Here is a 10,980-nt window from a genome sequence, read left to right as displayed (position 1 = left end):
AAGTCTGTCAATAAGGCTGTCTCTTCCTATAATATTATTCTCTCCTCTGCTCTGGATACTCTCGCTCCTCTCATTCCCCGTTCTGTAAAACGTACCAAACCCCAACCTTGGCTGACCTCTAGAATCCGCTACCTACGTTCCTGTGCCCGCTCTGCTGAAATCCCATGCCCATGCTGACTTCATATAGTTCAAATTCTTGCTGACCTCCTTCCAGTCTGCTCTTTTTCTTGCCAAACAGGACTACTACATCCAGTTGACAAAGTCTCTTGGCTCAAACCCTCGACATCTCTTTGCCACAATGAACTCTCTCCTCAAAGTGCCTTCACTTCCAACTCCTCCTTCACTTTCTCCCCAGACTCTGGCTGAGTACTTTCATGATAAGGTTCACAAGATTAAACTTGAATTCTCAACCAAGTCACCTCCACGTCTCCTTCCCTTAGTCCATTCTCTCAACCCTCCTTCAACCTCAGCTTCCTTTTCTGAAATCAATGACGAGGAAACTGCACCTCCTTGAAACTAACTACCTGTTCCTCTGATCCTATTCCCACCCATCTACTTAGCACTATCTCTTCTACTTTCATCCCTTTTATCTGTCATATCCTCAGTCTTTCACTTTCCAGTGCAACTGTTCCTGATGCCTTCAAACATGCCGTAGTCACACCACTCCTTAAAAAAACTTAATTGGACCTAACCTGTCCTTCCAGCTATTGCCCCTCTCCCTCCTCCCTTTCCTATCCAAGATACTTGAACGTGCTGTCACCATCATTGTCTGGACTTTCTTTCATCTCAAGCTATTCTTGATCCAACTCAATCTGGCTTTCGCCCTCTTCATTCAACTGAAACAGCGCTTGCTAAAGTCTCCAATGACCTGTTCTTGGCCAGATTCAAAGGTCTGTATTCTATCTTCATGCTTCTTGATCTATCTGCTGCTTTTGACACTTTTGATCATTGCCTACTCCTTGATACGCTGTCCTCACTTGGATTTCAGGGCTCTGTTCTTTCCTGGTTTTCTTCTTATCTCTCTCTCCCATCGTACTTTTAGTGTATACTCTGGTGGATCCTCCTCCACTTCTATCCCACTATCAGTTGGTGTACCTCAGGGATCTGTCCTGAGACCTCTTCTTTTCTCCATCTATACTTCTTCCCTTGGTACTCTGATCTCATCCCATGGTTTTTAGTATCATCTTTACGCTGATGACTCCCAGATCTACCTCTCCACACCAAAAATCTCTGCAGGAATCCAGGCCAAATTATCAGCCTGCCTGTCTGACATTGCTGCCTGGATGTCTCACCACCATCTGAACTAAACATGACCAAGACTGAGCTTCTTATCTTTACACCAAAACCAACCCCTCCTCTTCCGCTTCTCTATCTCTGTTGATAACACTCTCATCCTCCCTGTCTTATCAACTCGTAACCTTGGGGTCATCTTTGACTCCTCTCTCTCTCCTTCTCTGCACATATCCAACAGACTGCTAAACCTGTAATTTCTTTCTCAATAATATTACCAACATTTGTCCTTTCCTTTCTGAGCACACTACCACAACCCTATCCACACTCATCACCTTTCGCTTAGGCTATTGCAACTTGCTTCTCACAGATCTCCCACTTAGCCATCTCTCTCCTCTTCAATCGGTTCAAAATTTTGCTGCACGACTTATATTCCGCCAGTGTCACTATGCTCATATTAGCCCTCTCCTTAAGTCACTTCACTGGCTCCCTATCCATTTCCGCACCCAGTTCAAACTCCTCTTATTAACTTACAAGTGCATTCACTCTGCAGCTCCTCAGTACCTCTCCACTCTTATCTCTCCCTACACTCCTCCCTGGGAACTCCATTCACTGGGTGAATCTCTCTTATCTGCACCCTTCTCCTCCACTGCTAACTGCAGACTCTGTTCCTTTTATCTTGCTGCATCATATGCCTGGAATAGACTTCCTGAACCGGTACTTCAAGCTCCATCTCTGGTAGTCTTCAAATCTAGGCTAAAAGCCCCACCTTTTTGATGTTGCTTTAACTCCTAACCTTGCTCACTTGTTCAGTACCCCACCTTAGTGATTCCCTTATCTCTTATTCGTCCTGTTTGTCCTAATTAGATTGTAAACTCTGTCGATCAGGGACTGTCTCTTTATGTCCAGTGTACAGCGCTGCATACATCTAGTAGGGCTACAGAAAAGGTAAGTAGTAGTAGTAGTCTCCAAAGAAATCTGCCCTTCTCTTGAAGGCAATAGAAGCTTGTTGCAGATGTTGATGTAGTTGTTTTCAGAGGGCATAAATATTAGTGATAGCATGATGCGAGGCTGGTATATCAGATTTCTTGGCTTCTGAAGTGGTAATGGAATATATGGATTACGATCATACATGGCAAAGAAAGGTGATGTTCCAGAAGACTCATGGAGGTGAATATTATAGGCAAACTCAGCCCAAGGAAGTAAAGTAGCCCAATTATTCTGCTTCTTGTTGACATATAGGTGCAGAAAGCTTTTTAAAGTTTGATTCACTCTCTCTGTTTGTCCATTGGTCTGAGGGTGGTAGGCAGAGGTGAAATCCAGGGTAACGCCAACGCCAAAATCGAGAGGTAAACTGTACCCCTCTGTCACTAAGAATCTGAGACAGGAGTCCTTGTAGATGAAAGATATTCTGGAAAAATATCTGTGCTAAGGTAGTGGCAGAGGGTAACCCTTGTAGAGGGATGGAATGTACCATTTTAGTAAATCGATCCACTACTACCCAGATGACATAACCATTAAAGAGAGGAAGATCTGTAATGAAGTCCATGGCAATCTCTTCTCAAGGGCTTGTGGGTATAGATAGTGACTGAAGAAGCCCCCATGGGTGACCAGGAGGTGTCAATCGGGCACAATCTGGGCAAATTGGTGTACATCTTGTTTCATCCGTCACCACCAGTAATGCCTAGATGTCTGATGAAGGGTCTTATGAACTTCAGGATGTCCAGCTAGTAGTGAAGAGTGGGACCATTGCATAGCTCTGCATCTAGCTCAACTTGGCACTGGTGTTCTCCCTAGGGGGGAGAGAAATCTGAGTGAGCATAACCCTAACAGGGTCTTTCAGGTACTGTAGTTCCTCCTATGACTGATCCGAGTCAACAGATCTGGCTAAAGCATCCACCCTAATATTCTTCCCTGCTGGACGGAAAATGAGGTGAAAGTCAAATCGCGCAAAAAACAAGGACCATCTGGCTTGGCGAGGGTTCAGTCATCTGGCCTGCTGTAAATAAGGTTTTTATGATCTGAGATAACAGTAAAAGGATGAAGATATCTCCATTCTTCTAAACCAATATTAAAGCTAACAATTCTCTGTCTCCTACGGTATAATTTTTTTCTGTTGGGGTGAACTTCTTAGAAAAGAAAAAAACAAGGGTGTAATCGGCCCTAGAGTCAGCCTGGGAAAACACCACTCCAGCTCTGACCGAGGAAGTGTCCACCTCAAGGATGAACGGATGTGAAGGGTTTAGACAAGTTAGGACAGGGGAAGAGGTAAAGACCTCTTTTATTTTCTGAAAGGCTTGGCAGGCTTCAACTGACCAGTTTCTAACATCAGTCCCCTCTTTAGTGAGAGCTGTAAGTGGAGCAATAATCATACAGTAATAGTCTATAAATTGCCGATAATAGTTAACAAAACCAAGAAAGCGCTGAAGTGCTAAAAGTCCAACTGGATGAGGTCAATTTCGAATAGCTTGAAGTTTAGTAGAATCCATCTGTAATCAAGATGCAGAGATAATATATCTTAAAAAGGGAATGGAATTTTGATGAAATGCACATTTCTCCAATTTGACATAGAGTCCATTGTCTTGGAGACGCTGGAGAACCTGTCGGACATGCTGAAAGTGATCTGAAAAAGTTGAGGAAAATATTAAAAATCATCCAGATAAACGACTAACCAAGTGTAGAGCAGGTCCCTAAAGAGTTCATTCACAAAATGTTGGAATATAGCCGAGGCATTACATAAGCCAAATGGCATAACTAAGTATTCATAGTGGTCATCATGGGTATTGAACGCTGTTTTCCACTCATCCCCTTCTTTTATACAGATCAAATTATAAGCGCCCCATAAATCCAACTTAGTGAATATCTTGGCACTTTGCAATTGGTCAAATAATTCAGGGATGAGTGTTAAAAGATATCGATTTTTAACAGTGATGGCGTTTAAAGCATGGTAGTCAATACATGGCCAAAAGACCCCCATCTTTTTTTCCCAACGAAAAGAATCCGGCTCCAGCAGGAGCGGTTGAAGGCTGAATAAAGCCTCTTTGTAGGTTTCTCTTGAATATATTCCGTCATGGTCTGCATCTCTGGCCAGGACAAATTATAGAGTCGACCATGAGGGGGTATTTTCCCAGGTATTAATTCTATACCATAAGTTCATAATACATAAGTATTGCCATACTGGGAAAGACCAAAGGTCCATCAAGCCCAGCATCCTGTTTCCAACAGTGGCCAATCCAGGTCACAAATGCCTGTTAAGATCCCAAAAAGTACAAAACATTCTATACTGCTGATCCCAGAAATAGTGGATTTTCCCTAAGTCCATTTAATAATGGTCTATGGACTTTTCCTTTAGGAAGCCGTCCAAACCTTTTAAAAACTCCGCTAAGCTAACCGCCTTTACCACATTCTCTGGCAACGAATTCCAGAGTTTAATTACACGTTGAGTGAAGAAAATTTCTCAGATTCATCGCATGCCCCCTAGTCCTAGTATTTTTGGAAAGCGTAAACAGACGCTTCACATCTACCTGTTCAACTCCACTCATTATTTTATAGACCTGTATCATATCTCCCCTCAGCCGCCTTTTCTCCAAGCTGAAGAGCCCTAGCCACTTTAGCCTTTCCTCATAGGGAAGTCGTCTCATCCCCTTTATCATTTTCGTCGCCCTTTTCTGTACCTTTTCTAATTCCACTATATCTTTTTTGAGATGTGGTAACCAGAATTGAACACAATATGATTGTGGGGGAAAACAAAGATGGCTGCCGGACCGGTTGGTTGTTAAAGCGCTCTACACGCCGTTGAGCTGTAATAATCTATTTTCCTCGAAATGCCACACTCTAAGCGCAAAGGAATGTTGAGACTAGTTCCTCAGCCTACCTCAACCTCCTCTCCGACTCAATCGTCATTGGAGCGCTTCTTCCCCGGAATCTCCAGGCCTCAACGGGGAGAGGATCCCATTGCGGGGGTTTCCGGAGAAGCGGGCTCCCCGCCGGGAGAGGAAGCCTCCCTGTCTCTGTTGGAATGTATTGTATTTTACATGCATTGCCTGTCACCTATTATTTCTCTGTGATTACTCTGTGACCTCTGATGTGAATTACTTAGAGAGGTCACATAGCTATGCAACTTCCTGTGGGGTTTAGACACAGCAGATGCAGCACATGCAGCACATGGAGCACATGGAGCTCATGATCTCTCCTAACCTGAGAGGATCTATGGTGGTGTGAGCATCCATTACCATCTAAGCACATGGAAGGAGCTGATAATACAACTGTATAGTATATGTATATATAAGCCTGTCTGATTATAATCTAACTGCAAACTGTGAGTAAACAGATGTTTTGTTACTTCAACTTTAAAGTGACTCAGCAGTGAATTATTCAGGGGTGAATGAGAGAGAGATGAAGAAAGAAATTAACATTTCTAAAGCTGAAGCTGTGTGTACTAAAATCTGCTAATTATTTACTACAAATAATCCAACAAAGGGTTATGGGCCCAGGGTCCAGGAATTGAAAAAGAAGAGAAATATTACCAAGCAGAAAAAAAGGCCACATTTTTCTCTTAAGTTTTAAAGGAAAGATTCAGTCTGTCTCTCTCTCCCCCCACACAGCAGACAGAAGGCTAAGAAAATGGCTGAGGGAGGAAATTCACCATTGTTCTATTCTCTCAAGGTGCCTAGATTAACTGAGTTTAATTATCAGCAGTGGGAACTAAGATTCATATGTCTCCTTCGAGCAAAAAGATTAAATATATGCTTAGACCAAGACAGAACAGCTGAAAATATGGCTGAATGGGACAATGCAAACTATTATGTGAAGTGCATGCTTTTGGAAGCTCTCTCAGAGAAACAAGCCATATTAGTGGAGGGAAAAGATACACCAAAGGACATTTTATATAAACTGAGAACTATGTATGCAACTACATATGCAAAGCAGCAACCAATTTGGCTGGCAGAGTTGAATGAAACCAAATTAAGGGATAAAAGTAAATGTAATGATCACATTATGCATCTTATGTCTTCATTTCAAAAGTTAGAACTTTCTGGAATTCCCATGTGTGATGCATTGAAAAGAGCATTTCTTTTACCTCACTATCAAAGAAGTTTGATGTTTTTAGGTCTGTAAATGAGGCCATTGAAGGGCAATCTTTTGAACAGACAACATCAAAACTAAGGCAGGAATGCATAATAAATGATTCTGAGGAGATGTGTTCTGAAAGCAAGTCAGAGAGAAATGAAACAAATTTCTTGGCAAAGAACAGAGGAAGGCGGAGCTATGGGAAAACTCCACCCAAGGGCAAGCTGATTTGCTACTCATGTGGAAAGGAGGGACATGTATCTAAATGGTGTAAGGAAACACAAAACACTCCCTCTAGCTCACCTAAGCCAATGGAACTAAAGAATTTTCAAACCAGGAAATGTATGAAGGACAAAGATAAACACAAGGGCTTTCTAATGGCAGAAAAATCTTTGACTATGGTAAATAATAATTCAAATGAAAGTACTTGGATTTTGGATTCGGGGAGCACATGCCATTTAACCAATTGTAAGGATTTCTTTCAGGAAATGTGTCCAGAGGAAGGTATTCTTAAAACTGCAAACGCAGGGACTGCTAAGATCCAAGCAAAAGGTATTGGATTCTTAAAATGCAAAGTGTCTAATGAAGTTAAAGAAATTCCTGTAAGTGATGTCTTGTATATTCCCCAAGCAGTTTGCAATATGCTTAGTGTATCTACATTAGATAAGAAGGGATTTGCGATTCATTTTGAAATAGTAAGTGCACAATCTCTAAAAATGATGAAGTGTATGCTGAAGCTTTTATGCATAATGATGTTTATAAACTGAGCATTTCAGGTGAAGCCTCACATATGGCGCAAGTAAGGAAGAATGATGGTAAATGTAGTCTGGAAATCTGGCACCGCCGCCTGGGACATCGTGATTCTAAGGTGATCCAGGATCTTTACAGTAAGCAACTGGCCACCGGCATTCAGATAAGTGCAGATGCTGGTAAAATGGAGAAATGCATAGACTGTGTTACTCAAAAAGGTGTGAGACCCTCATTTCCTGCATACACAGGAAATAGGAGTAATAAAGTGCTGGACTTAATACACAGTGACTTATGTGGACCGTTTAATATCCCATCATTGGGAAATAACAGATTTGTGCTAATATTCTTGGATGATTTCTCTAGATATTGTGTGGCCTATTTGCTGAAAGAGAAAAGTCAAAGTCACAGACATGCTGAAGAAATACGTAGCCATGGTGAGCAATAAATTTGAAAGAAAACCAAAGGTTCTTCAGACCGACAATGGTGGTGAGTTCACTTCACAAAGCATGCGCACATTTCTAGAACAAGAAGGCATTCAGCATATCACACAGTAGCTTATACACCAGAGCAAAATTCTGTTGCAGAGAGAAAATTTAGGTCACTTGTGGAAATGACCAGATGTATGCTGTCAGATAGCAATCTCCCTAAAAGACTATGGGGGGAAGCCATTCTCACAGCAGTGTACCTACAAAACAGAATGCCAACTAAAGGCGCTGAGCGCACACCACATGAGACATGGCATGGTAGGAAGCCAAACCTGTCACACATAAGAACATTTGGAAGTACAGCATATGCTCATGTACCAAAGCAAAGAAGGCATAAGCTGGATTCCACAACAGAAAGGGGCATTTTAGTTGGCTATGCTCCAGGACACAAAGGATATAGAATTTTGAATCTGAAAACTGGCATTGTTGGCATAAGACATGTTACATATTTTGATGAAACAAGAGGGTTGATAAAGGCTGGATTATCCCAGATGAGCCTTATCATCCAGAATATGAAACTAGAACCATAATAGACATGCCAGTGTATAAATGCCATACCAAGGCAGATGTCTGAAAGCAACTCACCTGTATCTAACGAGGAACAGGCAGAGGAAACAGACACAGAAAGGATCATTGAAGAAGACAGTACAGTTGGAGAAGGGGAATCAATTGGAGAAGAACTCTCAGATATAGAGGATGCGGAAAGGTCAGACCAACCTGTTTGTCAGACGCTCATCCAGGGAAAACAAAGGTGTTCCACCCCCAAGACTGTCTTACCTAACAAAGTCAGCAGAAGCTCAAGAGCCCTTAACATGGGATGAGATTGAGAAAATGCCAGCAGAAGAAGCTGCTGAATGGCATAAAGCTGCACAAGAAGAAATTGATGCATTGGATAAAAATAATACTTGGATTCTTACAAAATTACCTCCTGGCAAGAAAGCTATAGGATGCAAATGGGTATTCAAGTTAAAAAGGAATGCACAAGGAAAAGTGGAAAGGTATAAAGCCAGATTAGTGGCAAAGGGATATCTTCAAAAATATGGAGAAGATTTTGATGAAGTGTTTGCACCTGTAGTGAAACACACGACAATAAGAACACTTCTGAGCATTGCAGTCTCAAAAGGCATGCAAGTCAACCACATTGATGTGAAAACAGCGGTTTCTTCATGGAGAAATAACTGAAGACTTGTACATGGAACAACCAACAGGTTTCATAAATACAAAACAAAGACAGCTAGTGTGTAAATTAAACAAAGGTCTTTATGGATTAAAGCAAAGTGCAAAATGTTGGAATGATAAATTGCATGAAATATTGACAAATTAGGATTTAAGCAAGGTGAAGCAGATAAATGCTTGTACACTAGGTGCACAAATGGACAATATGCATACATTTTAGCTTTTGTTGATGATCTGCTCATTGCAAGCAAAAGTGAGCAAGAGTACAAGGACATTGTAAAGTGTTTAAACCACAATGTTGAGATAAAAGAACTTGGTAATGTGTCATACTATCTTGGTATAGAAATTGAGAAACAAAATGATGGTTCTTATCTTCTAAGCCAGAAGCAGAAAATAAATGAGCTTATTGAAAGTTTAGGTATGCAAGATGCCCAAGTTGTAAGCACTCCCATGATCACTGATTTTCTGAAGGATGAAACAGTAAGAGAACCTTTACCAGATAACATCCAATATAGATCAGCCATAGGTAAGCTTTATATCTAGCTACCACATACAGGGCTGATATAGCAAATGCAGTAGGAATTTTGAGCAGAAGGGTCAGCTCACCTACCAAATCAGATTGGACTGCAGTTAAAAGGATGGTAAGGTATTTAAAGGGTACCATTGATTGTAAATTAAAGATTTCAGCCAATAGTAATCCAAAACTAATATGTTACTGTGATTCAGATTGGGCAGGGGATCATTCTGATTATAAATCCCAAGTGGATATGTGTTTATGTATGGAAATGTACAAATTTCATGGGCCAGTCATAAAACAAAGTATTGTGAGTCTGTCTTCTACAGAAGCTGAATATGTGGCCGTATCGGAAGCGTGCAGAGAACTGATGTGGATTGAAAAACTTTTGCTGGATTTTGGAATAGCTGAAAAGAGACCAATCCAGATAATGGAAGATAATCAGAGCTGCATCCGACTGTCACAGAATGACAAGGTTCAGTCACGCACCAAGCACATCGCAACGAAATACCACAACGTGCGAGAGTTGGCGAAAGAAGGGGTCATCAGTCTACACTATTGTCACACCAGTGAGATGACAGCTGACATCATGACCAAACCATTACCCAGAGAACATTTGTGAATCTGCGTATAAAGCTTGGACTTTGTATGAATAAATAATTGCATGACAGTTATGCATGAGAAGGGGTTTGTTGGAATGTATTGTATTTTACATGCATTGCCTGTCACCTATTATTTCTCTGTGATACTCTGTGACCTCTGATGTGAATTACTTAGAGAGGTCACATAGCTATGCACTTCCTGTGGGGGTTTAGACACAGCAGATGCAGCACATGCAGCACATGGAGCACATGGAGCTCATGATCTCTCCTAACCTGAGAGGATCTATGGTGGTGTGAGCATCCATTACCATCTAAGCACATGGAAGGAGCTGATAATACAAATGTATAGTAATATGTATATATAAGCCTGTCTGATTATAATCTAACTGCAAACTGTGAGTAAACAGATGTTTTGTTACTTCAACTTTAAAGTGACTCAGCAGTGAATTATTCAGGGGTGAATGAGAGAGAGATGAAGAAAGAAATTAACATTTCTAAAGCTGAAGCTGTGTGTACTAAAATCTGCTAATTATTTACTACAAATAATCCAACAGTCTCCACCATCACTTTCGTTGATCCCTCCCTGCCCGGCGTCGAAAGTGGCCCTGGTGGGAAACCCCACTGACTCCAGAGGTGTGTCAGAAGGGGCGACCGGCGAGGACCCAGGCACGCAACAAGCGACGCGGAAAACTGAAGGAAGTTCGCTTTCTTCAGCACAGAGCTCGGAGGTGACTCTAGAAACGTTATGGGTGATGTTAGACCGGATTAACACTACCCTTCAAAAGACGTCAGGTGATGTTCAAAACCTTAATACTAAATTTGAAGAATTAAAATGAACTGTAGACTCTGTTAAAGAAGACTTAACAAAGCAAGTAGCATCCTTGCAAAAAGAAGTTGATTTATTTAAAGACTTTAAAAATGTGGCCATTAAAGACAATATGGACATAAGAAGAAAAATTGAGCAGATTGAGAATTTTAATAGGAGCCTCAACCTCCGCTTCTTAAATTTTCCAAAATTAGCTGGGGATACCTTTTGAAGATATTTGACTGAAATTTTGATAATTCCTTCTGAGGCTATGTCCCCGGTAAATAAAATCTACTATATTCCTAAACATAAAGGAGGATTATGAGACGCTGAAAATGATATTCCTGA

This window comes from Microcaecilia unicolor, chromosome 11, assembly GCF_901765095.1.
Source record: "Microcaecilia unicolor chromosome 11, aMicUni1.1, whole genome shotgun sequence".
Taxonomy (NCBI): Eukaryota; Metazoa; Chordata; class Amphibia; order Gymnophiona; family Siphonopidae; genus Microcaecilia; species Microcaecilia unicolor.
This window is presented reverse-complemented; position numbering follows the sequence as displayed.